At 36.6% G+C, this 17,783-nt stretch overlaps 1 pseudogene; it reads left to right on the top strand.

Annotated features, from left to right (window-relative positions):
• Positions 1-2,547: 2,547 nt before the first annotated feature.
• Positions 2,548-16,418, top strand: LOC119520762 (annotated as a pseudogene).
• The last annotated feature ends 1,365 nt before the right edge of the window (positions 16,419-17,783 follow it).

The following is a 17,783-nucleotide window of genomic DNA, read 5'->3' as shown; positions in this document are numbered from 1 at the left end:
TTTGTGTTGTGAACATGCTTCTCAAGAGACTATGTTAAAAAATGACCCATGAACATTATGTTCATTTATGTCATTAAAAACCATTTCTAAAGAACAGCCTTTTTATTATAATCTGCATTCCAGTAATATCACATATTTTCTTCATGTTATGTTTCTTCTTCCCTATATTCTAAGGTCCTAGAGCTTTGAAAATTATATTGAGTCAAATTTGAAACCTCCTTTCTGAGCATCATAGATGACTTGATGTCTTGGTATCTGCATATTGGGCCATATTCAAAGGAAAGTTTAACTGAAAATTAAGCCAATAAATGAGTGAATACAAGTAACTTGAACATTGATCCTATCACATATTCACACAATGGAATAGCACGGACCTTAGCAATCAGTTATTCTCTTCATTTATGGGAGGTGTTCCTCTAGCCTCTAACTTTTCACATAGTATTTCAACTTCTTTACTTCTCCTCCAATAAACTGTCTTTCACTGGCTAATAGAATTACACAAAACTTGTCATTAAGTGAGACAATAATGATGATAACTAAGTAATTATAGGTATAACTGGGGTTCCATTAGAATATACATCTTTAGAGCACCTGTCCTGATGGGACAGACTTATGAGTCAAACTCAACTTGGATCTTGGCTTTCCAATCAAATGTAGAGCTTGGTAGAGTAAAACACAGGGCCAGGTCATACAATATTCATACACAATTTCAAGAAACAACTGGAATTTGTATGCTAGAGATAATACTTAAAATAATAGGAATATCCTGTTTGTTCTGGAGAAAGTGAAATGAATACATTTTCTTAAAGAGTCCTCATGTAAAGTCTGAAATTTTATTTATTACAGAACACAAGACTGAGGATTCCCCATAATCAATGAAGGTAGGCCTGATTGTAAACCAAGGATGAAAAATCAAAGATGAATTAATAGAAAGAGGAGATGTTCCTTTGCAACTGTAGGTGAAGTTTTATTCTTCACAGAAAAGAATGAGTCAATTTCAGAGTAAAAATTTGCATGATGTCTTATTCACTGTAAAATAAATATTATTTTGCTTCATGTTTCTGCACAGAAAATTGCAAATTGCTTTCAATTTATGTGTGGGTTTTAAATCTCTTTTGATCATATAAGCATGATCCCTATAGAACACAGTTTTATTCAAGCATATTTCTTTCAGAATATACCAAAATATTCATCAGCCCTTAGTAGGCAATCAATAAATACTTGCAAACAGATTTAACAACTGGGGCTGATGATATTTTCATTAAAGAACAATATGTCTGCTTTTTATAATCCAATTTCTGTAGAGCATATACAAAACCATATCATTTGCAGTATTCTGAAAAAAAATAGCTCTAAATTTTTATAGGGCATAGTATGTTTTCATAAGTGTGTCTTGACTTCCTAAAATGCATTTTTATCCAGGTTTGCAAAATTTCTTATGTATATCCACATATTTTCTGAATTCATGAAATGAGGTAGAGTAATAGGGAATACACATAGATTAACTCATTTCATCCTCTCTACAAACTTATGAAGTAAAACAATCATTTTTATTTTATAATTTATGAAATTGAGAGGCAAAGCAGTTATGTGACTCAGTAATACATAGTTAGTGGTGGCAGAGGTGGGTTTTGGCCCAAGCAGTTTGTTTCCCAATCCATGCTCTTAAACATTCTATCACAAAATTTTTCAGGAAATCTCAAGGAAATTGTCTTTCAGGAGTCACCTGCAGTGGATATGCAAGTTTTAAAGCCTCAATGGCTCATGCAAATCCCAGGATCCTGCAATTAACTAACAATGGAGTATCAGGTCCTACTTCTAACAAAGACTAAAACAATCATTTTTGCTTGCATGGTATAAAAATTGAGTATGCCTCCCACAGAGATGCTCCATGATCTCTTTTCTAGGTATCAGGTAACATAAAATTCCTCCAAGAGAGAAGACATCTCTAATTCTACTTGCCAGTGTGTAAACTTTAAACAGTGATGTAACCATTTTGCCAGTGTTAAAATGATCTCTGTGTCTTATTCACAAATAAATATTTTTCAAATACAAGTCTCAAGGTAGGGTAATTGCCTTTTGTGTGTCTCACATCACCCTTTGGAGAGTATTAAGGCCTGTTGTAAGTATAAAATCAGTGCTGGTTGAATTAAATGTGAAGGAAAAAGGCCAAGGAGGCTCCCTATTTCCATAATGTCAGCCACTGGAGGTTTTTACATTCTGGACCCTGATACATTCAACAGTTTCTTTCAGCTATACTTACAATTTATATTTGAAAGAATCCAAAATAATACTTAAAATAATTATGCTGCCTTCCAAACGCATTCTGCAATACCAAGCTATTTGGATTGATTAAGGTAGTCCTTATCATAGATGCCCAACAATCTCCAAACAGAATAAATCCAAATAAACCCACTATGAGTCATATTCTAAACAGATTGTCAAATTCTGTAGAGAAGGAGCAAGTTCAGAAAGCAGCAAGAGAAAAGAAATTCACCGCTTACAAAGGAAACAACATAAGACTGTGGTGAATGTTCAGTGGCCACCATGGAGGTGAGAAGGCAGTGGCATGACATATTTAAAATTCTCAAAAAGAAAAATTTCCAACCAAGAATTCTTTATTCAGCAAAGCTATCCTTCAAATTTGAGAGCCCTACTGACAGAAAACATGACAGGAGAGAAAGGTATGGAGAAAGTTTAAGAACTAAAGATATTGTCTATGGAAATGTTAAAGCACATTAAGAGAAAGACAGGAAAAATATATCTGACAAACATAAGCCAAAGAATAGGGTGGTTGATTCAAGAAATGCTTTCAGAGTAATAACACTTAATTCAAATGGATTAAACGCCCAACTTAAAAGATATATACTGTCAGAATTGATTAAAAAATATGAACCATCAATATGTTGCATGAAGAGACTCATCTTAGAAACAGGGACACAAAGAAATTGAAAGTGAAAGGATGGAAAAATTATTTCATGCAAACTACACCTAAAGGAAAGCAGGAGTGGCAGTATTAATTTCATATAAAATAGACTTTAAATGCAAGGTTGTTATGAGAGACAAAGGAGGACACTATGTATTAATAAAAGGAAAATTCAAAAAGAAGAATTAGCAGTCTTAAATGTTTATGCACCCAATCAAGTTGCCACAAAATACATGAGACAAATATTGGCAAAACTAAAGGAAGCAATAGATGTTTCCACAATAATTATGGGAAAATTCAATACCTCACTTTCTCCTATAGATAGATCAACCAGACAGAAGACCAATAAGGAAACTGAAAACATAAACAATCTGATAAATTAATTTGAATTAACAGACCTATATAGAGCATTGCATTCCAAATCACCAGGATACACGTTCTACTCTAGTGCTCATGGAACATTCTCCAGAATAGACCATATCCTGGGCCATAAATCAAACCTCAATAAATCAAAAATATTGAAACTATTCAAAGCACATTCTCTGATCACAATGGAATACATTTAGAAGTCAATAACTAACAGGGACTTAGAAAATTCAAAAATATATGGAGCTTAAACAACACACTCCTATACAATCAGTGGATTAGAGAAGAAATAGCAAGAGAAATTGTGAAATATATAGAGATGAAAGAAAATGAGAACACAACATATCAAAACCTATGGAATACAGCAAAAGCCACACTGAAGAGAAATTCATAGCCCTAAATGCATACATTAGAAAGGAAGAAAGAGATAAAATTGAAGAACAAATAGAGCAACTGAAGAAACTAGGAAACAAACAGCAAACTGATCCTAAACCAAGGAGAAAAAAATAAATAACAAGCATTAAAGCAGAAATAAATGACATTGAGAACAAAAACAAAGCAGAGACAATAAGTAACACCAAAAGTTGGCTCTTTGAGAAGATCAAGACTGACAGCTCCTAGCTAGACTGAAAAAAATAAAAAAGAGAGAAGACCCAAATAAACAAAATAATGAATGAGAGAGAAGACATTAATATGAATCCTGAAGAAATTTAAAAAATTGTGAATATGCTATAAAAAACTGTATGCCAGCAACCTAGATATCATAGAGGAAATGGACAATTTCCTGGAAACACATGAACAACTCAGACTGACCAGAAAAGAAATAGAAGACTTCAACCAACTAATCAGAAGAAAAGGGATCCAATCAGTCATCAAAACTTCCCACAAATCAATGTGCAGGGCCAGATGGCTTCACAGGGGAATTCTACAAAACTTTCCAAAAAGAGTTGACACCATTCTTACTTAAACTCTTTCAAAACATCAAAGAAAATGGAACACTACCTAACACATTTTATGAAACTATCATCACTCTAATACCAAAACCAGGTAAAGATGCCACAAGGAGGGAAAACTACAGCCTAATCTCCCTAATGAATATAGAAGCAAAATTTCCCAACAAAATACTTGCAAGGAAAATTCAAATATACATTAAAAAACCATACAACATTACCAAGTGTGGTTCATTCCAGACGTGCAAGGATGGTTCAACAAAAGAAAATCAATCTATTACAACACATTAACAAATCAAAAGGGAAAAATCAAATGATCATCTCAATAGATGCTGAAAAGTATTCAATAAAATCCAACATCCCTTCTTGATTAAAACACTTCAAAAAGTAGAAATTGAAGGGAAATTCCACAATACGTTAAAGAGCATATATGAAAAACCAACAGCCAGCATAGTACTCAATGGCAAGAGACTGAAGGCCTTCTCTCTGTGATCAGGAAAAGAACAAGGATGCCTGTCATAACCACTGTTATTCAACATTCTGCCAGAAGTGCTAGACAGTGCAATCTGGCAAGACAAAGAAATAAAAGGCATCCAAATTGGAAAGGAAGAAATAAAACTGTCATTATTTGCAGATGTTATGATCTTATATCTGGAAATCCCTGAGAAATCAATGACAGAGCTCCTAGAGTTAATAAACAAATTTAGCAAATTAGTGGGATACAAGATTAATGCACATAAGTTAGCAATGTTCCTATACACTAGAAATGACCAAACTGAGGAGACACTCAAGAAAAAACATTTTCTATAGCAACTAAAAAAATTGAGTATTTGAGAATAAACTTCACCAAAGATGTAACAGACATGTATAAAGGAAACTACATAACTCTACTAAAAGAAATAGAAGGGGATATAAAAAGATGGAAAAATATTCTACGTTCATGGATGGGAGGGCTAAATGTCTTTATGATGTCAATTCTACCCAAATTCATCTACAGATTCAATTCCATCCCTATTAAAATTCCAACAACCTACTTCACAGACTTGGAAAAGCTAATCAAATATATCTGGATGGGGAAGATACCTTGAATTGCTAAAATCATTCTGAAAAAGAGAAATGAAGTGGGAGTACTTACACTCCCTGACTTTGGAGTTATTATAAATCTGCTGTCATCAAAAGAGCATGGTACTGGCACAAAGATAGCATATTGATCAATGGAATCAAATTGGGAATTCAGATATAAACCTCCAGATCTATGGTTGACTGATCTTTGATAAGGCCCCCCAAACAAATGAACTGAGACATAACAGTCTTTTCAACAAATGGAGATGTGAAAGCTGGATATCCATATCCAAAAGTATGGAAGAGAACCTCTACCTCACACCTTACACAAAAATTAACTAAGAATGGATTAGAAACCTCAACATAAGAGACAGTACCATAAAACTCTTGGGAGATATTGAAGGGAAACATTTTCAAGACCTTGTAGAAGTAGGTCACTTCCTCGACCTTACAACTGAAGCACAAGCAACAAAAGGAAAAAATAGATAAATGGGAACTCCTCAAACTTAAAATCTTCTCTACCTCAAAGGAATTTGTCAAAAAGGTGAAGAGGCAGCCAACTCAATGGGAAAATATTTTGGAAACCATGTATCTGGCAAAAGACTATCTCACATATATAAAGTAATCCTACAACTAATTGAGAGTACTGACAGCCCAATTATAAAATGGGCAAAAGATATGAAAAGACAGTTCTCTGAAGAGGAAACACAAATGGCCAAGAAACACATGAAAAGATGTTCAGCATCACTAGGTATTAGGGAGATGCAAATTAAGATCACAGAGAGATATCATGTAACACCAATTAGAATGCTGCCATTAAGCAAACAGGTAACTGTAAATGCTGGATGGGATGTGGAGAAATGGGAACACTTATTCATTTCTGTTGGGACTTTATAATGGTTCAGCCACTCTGGAGGACACTCTGGCAGTTCTTTAGAACACTATATTGAGTTACCCTTTCATCCAGCAATCACACTTCTTGGTATATACCCTTAAGATCTGAAAGCACTGACATTAACAGATATCTGCATGCCAATGTTCATATCAGCATTATTCACAATTGTCAAGAGATGGAAACAACCCAAATGTCCTTCAACAGATGAGTGGATAAATAAAATGTGGTATATTCACACAGTGGAATACTACATGGCAGTTAGAAGGAATAATTTCCTGAAACATATGACAAGATGGATGAATCTTGAAGACATAATGCTGAGTGAAATAGACTAGGCACAAAAAGAGAAATATTATATGTTACTACTAATGTGAACACTGAAAAATGTGAAATAAATGGTTAATAATGTAGAATGTAGGAGACCTAGCAATAGATATCAATTAATGAAGTGGCAATGACAATCTAATAAGAACATATAATTTATTGCGGGTAAATTTAACATTCTGGGAATGCTCAGGGATGGCTATGGTTTGTCAATTTCTGGTAAGTATGGTAGTAACAAGATCACAGAAATGTAGTTATCTCAGGTTATCTGTTTTTCTTATTCCTTACCTATGACATAGTCTTTATGTTTTCTTGGGGTAGAGTAGGAACATGTTGAAAGTAATGTAGTTATTCTAGGATATTTGCTTTTTCTTATTCTTTTGCTTTGGCTTTGTTTGAAATATCTTTTTATTGTCTGTCTTTTTGAATTTTTTGATAAAGTTAATTTTAAAACAAACAATGAAAAACATATGCAGAGCCCCACAGAGAACTGGGGAAAAATGCAGAGGTGTTGGACTTCCTCCCCTGGATGGTTGCTGATGTTCTCACAAATATTGAAGACTGGTGTGTTGATGCGCCAAACCGTTTATCATGGGGCTTGCCTTTAAAAAACTTGTTACTGCAAGGGAGAATCTAGTCCTGCTTATAATTGTGCTTAAGTGTCTCCCCCTGAATCTCTCCTTTTTGCTCAGATGTGGCCCTCTCTTTCTAACTAAGCCACCACAGCAGGTGATCTCCCTGCCCTCCCCTCTATGTGGAACCTAACTCCCAGTGGTATAAATCTCCCTGGTAATGCAGGATATGACTCCCAGGGATGAATCTGTACCTGGCATCATGGGATTGAGAACATCTTCTTGACCAAAAGGGAGATGCAAAATGAAATGAAATAAAACTTTAATGGCTGAGATAATTCAAATCAAGTCAAGAGGTCATTCTGGTGGACATTCTTATGCACTATATAGATAACACATTTTAGGTTTAATGTATTGGGATAGCTAGAAGTAAACACATGAAACTATGAAATTCAGTGACCTTGATTCCTGAAGATGATTGTATGACAATGTAGCTTACAAAGGGTGATGGTGTGATTTTGAAAACTTTGTGGATCACACTCCCTTTGTACAGTATATGAATGGATGAGTAGAAAAATGGGGGCAAAAAACTTAAGGAAAAACAGGATGGGAGCAGGGGATGATTTGGGTGTTCCCTATTCACTTTTATTTTTTTATTATTATCACTTTTTCTGGTACAAGGAAAAAGTTAAAAAATAGATCCTCATGATGAATGACCAACTATAATATGATGGTAATGTGATCAATTGATTTTATATTTTGGATGATTATATGGTGTGTGAATAAATCTTAATAAATAAAGAACCCAAAAGTTAACCATACTATGACCTTATCTGCTAAAGATTGAGAAATGGTTTCTTTAAGATTAGGAAGAAAAGATAAATGCATTCACTTTCTGGCAAACTGACTCCAGGAAAGGGGATAATTTAGCTTGAATCATGGTAAGCTAAGGGAAATTTTGTAATAATATAGAAGGGCATGTAACAAAGAATGTAAATGCAAGCAATGTTTGGAAAAGTACACATTCATTATGAGGAATTTTCAGACATTAATTAGTAGCTGATAACTGTATGAATTATCAAGAGAGAAACATGGATTGTCTTCTATTTTTAAGGCAAGGGTTGTCTTCTTTATATGTGGTCAGTTGTAGGTAAATGTTTTCTGCATGCTTTGGAGCAGATAAAAATATGCTGAATACTTTCTTTATACTTCTGGTTTTTCAAGTATCTTCTCCTTTTTTTAACCCCATAAACCATTCATTTCAGATGTGCTATCAGAGCCTCAAAAACCAAACCTTCTTTATATATAGACAGTATTTCTTAAAGAAATCCCCTGAACATATTCCTACAATGGGTGTATGAGAGCCTGCTGGGCCGATTGATTGAAGACAAATTGATTTATCTATGTGTCAGATATGTAGACTGTATGGTGCAAGAGTGAACATATTATGTTAGAGCTGCCAGTCTTTTCTTCTCACCATCCACTCTGCTACTGCAGGTCTTGCATAGTTGTCATTCCTTCTTGTGTCCATTTCCTCTTATTTAGCATTAGGTGAATGGACTAAATGTTTCCAATACCCCATTCTTTGATTTATATTTGTCACCACACACTCTCTGACAGGACTGCTCAGAAAGATATATCTATGTGTCAAAATAGTAGCTGTCTTCTTGGCACCTGGGAGCATGGAATTTAGAACATTTATCTATTACTATAGGTAGTATATCTATCTAATATTACCTGTGCTATTTTTTTTTATCAATGAGGTTATCTTTGGCAATACTCTTGAGATAAATTGATACCTGGAATTTGAATCCAACATCACTAATTTCTGACAGTTTTTAGTGTGTTACCTAAATTCCGTTATAAGGCTCTTTGTATTTTTAAAAAGAGGGAAGTCTATTATATCTCTTGTTTTGCATTTAAATTTCCACTTTGAAAACTCCTTAATTGACAGTTGATTGGTGGGTGAAAGCAGTGGATGTATTCCTATTGCACTAATGAAAAAGTGTAGCATTTGGATGACTAGAACAGGTGAAGGGTATAACTAGAGTAATACATGTTAATGAAGATTTGAGACAGGGTGAAGGAAAATTGATGAACTCAATAACTTGTTGTTATAGGGAGAAAGGAGTACCAATGTCCAAATATTTTCCAGATTTATGAGTAGACAAAAGATTGCAGGTTTAGTGGGTATAAACAAATAATGGAAAGAAAAGTTCACTGGTTACTGTTCAGTGCAGCTTCAAGAAAAAATATTTAATAGTAATCATTTTGCCTTCAAGATTATCTTGAATAAAACTGGCAAATCTAGCTATAACTTTTTCAGTACTGATTTCATCATGTAACTTTCCTACTCAAACATTTAACAGTTACACCCTATTTCCATATATGTTTGGTCAAAAATCTCTGAGTCTTCATTTTTCAGACCCAGTATAATCAAGTTCCACCCTGCTCAGCACACAGCAGTTCTCTAAGGCACCCTTCAGCTGTAGTTGAAGTAGAATCCCCACCTCATCTCCATCACCTCAAGTGCCCCACTAATTTCCTCTTGAGAACCCTTACTGATATTACTTAAACAATCCATGATTGTGTATTTCCTCATTGTTTTTAAATCTCAAATTTTTAAGATAGATGAATTTTCATCTCTGTGGTCATGCTCTTTGTCTAACAAAACTGATCACTCTCTTCCCTTGATTCTTGTTGAATCACTGCTTGTTCCAAAGTGGTTATTTTTTTATTTTAAATTTTTTAATCTTCATTTTATTGCGATATATTCACATACCACGCAGTCATACAAAACAAATCATACATTCAACTGTTCACAGTACCATTACATAGTTGTACATTCATCACCTAAACCAATCCCTGACACCTTCATTAGCACACACATAAAAATAACAAGAATAATAATTAAAGTGAAAAAGAGCAATTGAAGTAAAAACGAACACTGGGTACCTTTGTCTGTTTGTTTGTTTCCTTCCTTCCCCTATTTTTCTACTCATCCATCCATAAACTAGACAAAGTGGAGTGTGGTCCTTATGGCTTTCCCAATCCCATTGTCACCCCTCATAAGCTACATTTTTATGCAATTGTCTTTGAGATTCATGGGTTCTGGGTTGTAGTTTGATAGTTTCAGGTATCCACCACCAGCTACCCCAATTCTTTAGAACCTAAAAAGGGTTGTCTAAATTGTGCATGAGTGCCCACCAGAGTGACCTCTGGGCTCCTTTTGGAATCTCTCAGCCACTGAAGCTTATTTCATTTCCTTTCACATCCCCCTTTTGGTCAAGAAGATGTTTTCCATCCCACGATGCCAGGTCTACATTCCTCCCCGGGAGTCATAGTACACGTTGCCAGGGAGATTCACTCCCCTGGGTGTCTGATCCCATGTAGGGGGTAGGGCAGTGATTTCACCTTTCAAGTTGGCTTAGCTAGAGAGAGAGGGCCACATCTGAGCAACAAAGAGGCATTCGGGAGGAGGCTCTTAGGCACAATTATAGGGAGGCCTAGCCTCTCCTTTACAGCAACCATCTTCCCGAGGGTAAATCCTATGGTAGAGGGCTCAACCCATCAAACCACCAGTCCCCTATGTCTGTGGGCATGTTAGCAACCATCGAGGTGGGGTAGGCCAATACCCCTGCATTCTCCACAGGCTCCTCAAGGGGGCTCTACATATTTTTTCCTTGTATTTTTTAATTTTTTTTAAATCAACTGTATGAAAAATAACAAAAATTAAAAATGTTCTTTAAGTGTTCACACTTTTTTTATATCAGTCTCTATGCATAGTGTGAGCTCTTTGAGATAAAGAAACTTATACAAATTATTTGGTCCAATGCACAGAGCCTTCTTGGAAATTACTTTTTACTCCAACTAATTATATGGAAAATATTTAAAGTCTGCCTGGCACATGGCAAACTTTATTTGCTTTTTCTGGTTTGGGGGACATTACAACATCTTGTTTCTTCTCCTACCTCTTGTGGTGACTTCTGCATATTTAGTTGTCTTATTACAAATGTCCCCAAAGTAGTCAGGTTTCAATATGTTATCCTTGACCCCTTTTTCCTCATGTAGCAACAAATAATCTGTCAATTTTTCAGCTATATGTTATTTTTGATTAATGGTATAATCCTATCTTTACACATTCAGAAAACAGAGGTCAAGAGAAGTAATTCAGTCTGTATAGGGAAAACAACTTCTGTAGGGCCTTTGACAAGGAACTGCTTTAGCACCTCTGTGCATGTCTTTCTCTGGTCTATTTAGATGACTCCACAAAGAGTAGCTGTGTAAGCTGCTACTGTACATGTTATTTCTGTTAAAAAATTCAAATCTCCCCAAGATAATGTATTGTCTTACATAGAAATCCCCATTTTAGATCTATAATAATCTGCACTTTTGATAATTATTTTGTCATATGTTTTATTTTTCAATCCCTATTTTATACTCCTTGGTAATTGGAAGTCTTAATTTTAACACTTGGCACAGTGCTTTGAATATAGATTGTGTTTGCACTTAAGGAATTTTACCTCTAAGAATTGAATGGAAAACTGCCTTTTGAAGGCATTATAAGCTTTTGAAGGAAGAGTTAGGTGAAGGAAGTCATTTCTGGTTAGCAGCATTATTGTTACATAAGGTACAATGACATCTTCCTTCTCATACTTTGGTCATGATGGATACTTGGGAAAAGTGTCTCACAAGGGATTGGTCTGAGAGATCTTGATCTTGGGCAGACCATTTTCTTCCAGTAGAATATTGCCTGATCTCACTAAAAGGTCTCTTCCTACAAGTTGCTGTGAGGGTCACATACTGTGCCTGGATTACTGTGGCTTCTCCCAGAATGCCCTGGGTCCTGAAAACATTCAGCTTCTACAAGTTGGCATTCCTGCACTCAGATCCTCTTCAGTTTTCTTACTGTTTTCCACATGTAACTGATCATGTGTAAGATAAATGTCACTCTCCAAGCTCACCCATCCTTTCCAGTCACAGCCCTCAGATATGAAGACATCATAGTTCCTAAGCATGTACTCACAGTGCTATTTTCATCTTGCTAGACTCTTCCCTCACCTCCTATAATCTGTTAGGTGATTATGTAATATTGCTCTGTGATGTTATCATGAGTCCTAGGATTCAGGTATCTTCTTTGAACAGCAGAAAAAATGGCTTGGATCTGATGCTATAGAGTTAAAATGTTTTCCTTTTTCTAGAAGCACTATAGTTAGGTAGGGAATTGGAAGAAATTCTGATAGCCTTGAGCAGTGGAGAATGGTGTTGAAAGAAAGGTTACCAATGGGGAATGGAATCTAGGACATTTGAACATGTGAATAAAACAAACCACATATGGCAAGCAATAATATAAATATGGTTATTAAAATTTGTTGCTCAGGACCTGACCTAATGAGGAGAATCTCATGACATCATTTTGTTCATATGGTAGACATTTGAACTGTTTACTTGTAATTCCAGCTATCAAAATCTACAACATTTATTACACAACAAAATTATGTGTCACATTAGGTTGTATATATTTGATCCACTGAGAAGGGTAAAATATTTTCCTTTGTGCTGTCTCTTTTGTATGCTGCTACTCCTATAGCAAGGTCTGTTCCCTTCACACAAACACATACACACATGTGGAGAGCCGCTTCCCGGGTTGGGGCCTAGTGAACGAGCCGCGACCTGCTCTAGAGTTAGGGCCTGTTGGACACGCTGAGACCTGCTCTCGAGTTACCCCCGCCCATCGAGTGAGCCAAGATGGCGCCTGCATCCCGTTTCCGCATATGACGCTTAGGGCGGCGGCTGCCTGCTAGCCTATTGTACACGCTTACGTAGTGCCTGCACATTGGTTGTAACTATCGTATATAAGAAAGTGCCCGCGCTAGCCTCGGAGAGACAGCCCACAGGGAGCCGTGCCTGACGGCCGCATAGAGGTTGTTCTCCCACGGGGTGTAAAGCCTCGTGTGGAATATGTAACAGAGAAAGTTTTCTTCCTGGCTCCAGTAAAAGGCTTGCATTTACTACCGCTGTGTGCCTCAAGTGTTGGTTTGTCTGTGTCTCTCCCTCTTTCCCTCTGTTCTCCTCGCCGGCCGGGGACAGGGCGTGTGGGACCGAGCGAGAGGGCGCCGGACACACACACACACATGAATACACACACATGTGACCTGGAGCCAGTTTGTAGTTCTTTTACTGTCTTCATTTTTAAGTTCTTAAAATATAAATTAGTTGATTTAAGTTATAATTTTCAGTTTGTATTTTCCATTATTTTAGTGTCTACTCTAAAATAGGATGTAGGAATTGGAAAAGTTTTCATTCTTTAATCAAAAAGACTTGAGATAATGAGAGTGATTTACCTTCTCTTTTGAATGCTCTGCGGGGTCCATTCTGTATGGTTATGTGAATCAAAAATCTATGGCCCATTTTAATGAGAAATAATTTATTTTCTTAAGTGATTTTCATCTTTGAATGATTTGTCACTTTGTTGTCCATTTCATTTCCTCAAAGTGTACTTTTAAAGGGATAATTAAGAGCTGATTTGAAATTGTCATATGATATATTAATTCTGTGTATGTGTCTCAGTGAAAATAAAATTAAATAATATTGGTGAAAATAAGATTACTGCTTGCTTGCAAAAATATTGCTGAAGTCCTTATAAAGAGTTTTAATTGCAATATATTTAACTTCTGTCTCCTTGCCTGTGATTCAGAGCTGTGGCTACTGCAAGGAAATGTCATATATTAAAGAAATCAGAATTTGCTTACTTTTCTCAAGTTTGTGAAAAGTTAAGTTTTGATATTTAGCTTGGTTTATTAAATCTCTAGGTTTTTGTTTCTCTTCTACTCAACTGACAAGATATGGCAATTTGTATTTCCACATAGACCAATAGAAAACTGTTTTTTGGGGGAGATGGGTGGAAGGAGGTTGTAATATTTTCATTTTGGGAGATTTCATTGTTCACAATTTACCTTAATTTTTGATGAAAACTCAGAAAGGAAATGAAATATTTTCATTGCTCCCAGAATTATGGTTTCAACCTAAAGGGGAATTAATTTTCTCAAGAGACTTCAGAGGCCATATATTTGGCTATTGGGGAACCAAAGTATTCAGATATATTTACCTTTTTGTGAGTAATATATTTTACAAATATAGGTTTCAATAGTAGTCTGATTGAAATTGTGAGACCCACATTAAGAATTATACACAGGAAATAGTAATTGACAATTTACACCTCAAGATCACTAAACATATCAAAGAGATGGAAATTTATGTTCTTCAAAGATAAAATGAATGGAATTTAATTTCACTTTTTTCCCAAGGTATTGTAATACTACTGTGTCTTTTTCCTTCTAAAGCCAGGAATTCCTTTTCATCTAGAGTTACATTTACTTATAAACATGAAGGATAAGCTAAATGGTAGGAAAAGAAATATGAGAATATCACCTAGAATGGAATCCTAGGATAATATATCATAAGTCATATATTCAGAATACCACCCCTTCAGAGAAACTGTCTTAACATTTTGATAGAATATTTTAAGAAGTTTTAGGCCATTGATAAATGATATTATGCAGTACTAAATCATAAAATTTTGGCAGACTCCAGGGTATTAACCAGAAGAACAGCACAGTGATGTATCCTAAGCTCTCTTATTGAGCAAAGTTCATTGAAATCCTAATTTGAGATTTATGTCCCCAAATTTTCCCATTAGAAAAGATAATCACTATGACAAAAGTGATCTGTGTCTAAAACATGAGCTTCCTTTGAACCACAACACTTGGCCATAAACCACAATGGCCCTGACCTTCAAATAAGTCAGCAGTCCTGCTTTCTCAATCCTTGATATTCCAACCAGTCAAAACACTTAAAATAACAAGTAAAATGATTAAAATTACCTGGATTTATTGACTCCATCAGTTCATTAGAACACAAATTAATGTATTTGTATGATCTTAACACTGTAATTATCTTAATGGCAAATAGAAATTTAAATTCAATCAAGATGTGTGTATTAATTGTGAGGAAATATGGGGTATAATGCACAGCTACCAATCTCAGGACATTTTCAACCTAAGTGATAAGGATCAAAAAATGCATAGGAATAATATACAGAATAAAAATAAAACAGACATTGAAACTGGTACTCTATGAACTTTATTTTTCAGACTATCACAATATAGACATGACATTTTCAGATGGTGACACTGTTTTGAAATTAGTCTGTCTAACATCACAAATAGAATTAATTTTGAGATTAAAATTCAAATGATTTTGACTCCAAATTCCCTGTTATTTCTTCCATTGCACACTGCTTTGGCATATTATTCATGACAGGCCATCCCTGAATATTGGATTATTAATTGACTACATTTCTGTCTTTAAAATCCTAGCTTCTCTCATATAACATAGACATGGAGGCCATTTGTTGGAACTCCACAGACTTTATCCTTTTAGGACTCATCACCCATCCTGTGTTCCCCGGCTTATTTTTGCAGCTGTGCTCTTCATCTATATGGTGGCTGTGACAGCCAATGTGGTCATGATCCTGCTCATTCACATGGACTCCCATCTCCACATACCTATGTAATTCCTACTGAGACAGCTCTTCATCATGGCTACAGTGTATATCTGCATCACTGTCCCCAAAATCTGCAAGACCAACTGTCCAAGGAAAAGGCCATCTCATTCCTAGGCTGTGCAGTTCAGGTATTCCTTTACCTGATCCTTATTGGAGGGGACTTCTTGCTGGGACTCAACACATATGATAGATTTGTAGCTGTGTGCAACCCCCTCTAATCCCCTCTTCTCTTGAACTGCAGGATTTGCATGTTTATGGTGGTGGGTTCCTGGGTTGGGAATCTTTGTATGGATTTATGCTGACCCCCATAAATAAGGTTCTCTACTCTGGGTCCTGAGAAATCTATCACTTTTTCTGTGATATCTCAGCTGTGCTGAAGCTGTCATGTATTGACACATCCCTCTATGAGACCCTGATGTACAGCTGCTGTGTGTTCATAATGTTTATCCCGATATCTGTCATTTCTGATCCTGATCACCATCCATTGGAAGAACTATGCTGACTGCCAGCACAAAGCTTTTGCTACTTGGCCTGTCATATTATGCTGGTGAATATTTATTATGGGACAGCCTTCTACCCCATGTTTCTGCCCCATTCATATTACACAGCAGAGAAAGACAAGGTAGTGTCTGCCATTTACATGATCCTCACCCCCATGCTCAACCCACTCATCTATAGCTTGAGGAATAAAGACATGACAGATGCTTCAAGGAAGATCCTGAGGAGATGGTTCCTCCTTTCTGAGAATCAGAGGTGAGGATGTGTCCAGGAAGTAATAGAGATTCCAGACCCTGGGAACAAACATCCTGTTGCTTTTTCCAGTGGCACATTGTTTCAGTTTCTTTGACTGCCCAAGCAAATACTAGGCAATGGGTCAGCTTAAACAATGGGGATTTATAGCTGTAGGGATCGGATTCCTGAGCTCATCCCACCAGAGTGGACATCAAGTGTCATGTGCAGACACAGTGACTGTCAGTGAGGGGAATACAGGACATTTCCAGGATAGGAGCAAACTCATGACCCAGTGCAAATCGTCAGCAGCAATTACCAGTGATTAACTGGGAGGCCTAATGAGCAGCAGCCACAGCTGGGAGAGAAAGTTCTCTGTGCTCCCTGGAGCCTGAGAGTAATTTCCATCCAAACTGTTGGGGCCAAAGTTGGCTAATTTAGGGGCAGGTAATTTCCCTGATAGTGTCCTCCAAGTTGTCTCATTATCTCCTCCAAAGGGGATGACCCCATGTATGTTCTCAGTAAGGATGGGCCTGCAGATTGTTGCCTGAGGCTGAGCACCACTTTTCAGCTGGTAGCAGTCACTGTCTCCATAATCTGTGCAGACAGGGCGTCCATGCCTTTCCCTTCAGAGGTATACTCTTCCATCCACACATCTTCTTGCAGGATAGTTAACCCCTCATTACTTCCAGAGGTTTTCCAAACATTATCCTCCATGAGCCTGACACAATACTCAACAACCCCTTCTACCTGCACAGCTAAATGTACTTTCCTATGCAAAGTTTTCTGATTTCTGCATTTGCAATTTGGACTCATGCATCTTTTTTTTGATTTTGTTTCTCTTATCCAGAAATGCCTATCCTGATCTGTCTGTTCATACAGAACAGAGATATTGTGAGGCAGATTGGTCCCCATTCTCCATATATTAGCATGATGACTTTTATCTCTGGTACTGCCCTCCTGTGTAGAATAAATTCCTTATTCAGGCTTTACCATCTTGTGAATTATTAATGTCTCACAAAGTATTTGGACATCTCTGGTGGTTAAGGCTTAGCAGTTAGTCAATTCATGTTCTCACCAGATGGAGGTGAGAGCCTAGCATTGAAGAAGTGGGAGGGGAGCCTCACATGTCTTGAACCAGATGAATTTCAGATGCCCACATTGTGGATTCATCTGCCTGGCTGGCAGAAAAAGGGTAGGGGTTGGGGCTTATTTGCTTTGTGCCTTCAGCCCTGGGGAAGGTTCACGTTTTCACATGGATGGGATCCACAGAGTAGGGAGAATTTTACCCTCTGTCCAACCTGGAAACTGTAGGACCCCACACACTGACCTTAACACTTCTGGCAAAGCTGAGACCATGTGGGACAGAGGAGAAATTTGAGGTCATGTTTTT

Source organism: Choloepus didactylus, chromosome 26, assembly GCF_015220235.1.
Source record: "Choloepus didactylus isolate mChoDid1 chromosome 26, mChoDid1.pri, whole genome shotgun sequence".
NCBI lineage: Eukaryota > Metazoa > Chordata > Mammalia > Pilosa > Megalonychidae > Choloepus > Choloepus didactylus.
This window is presented reverse-complemented; position numbering and strand designations above follow the sequence as displayed.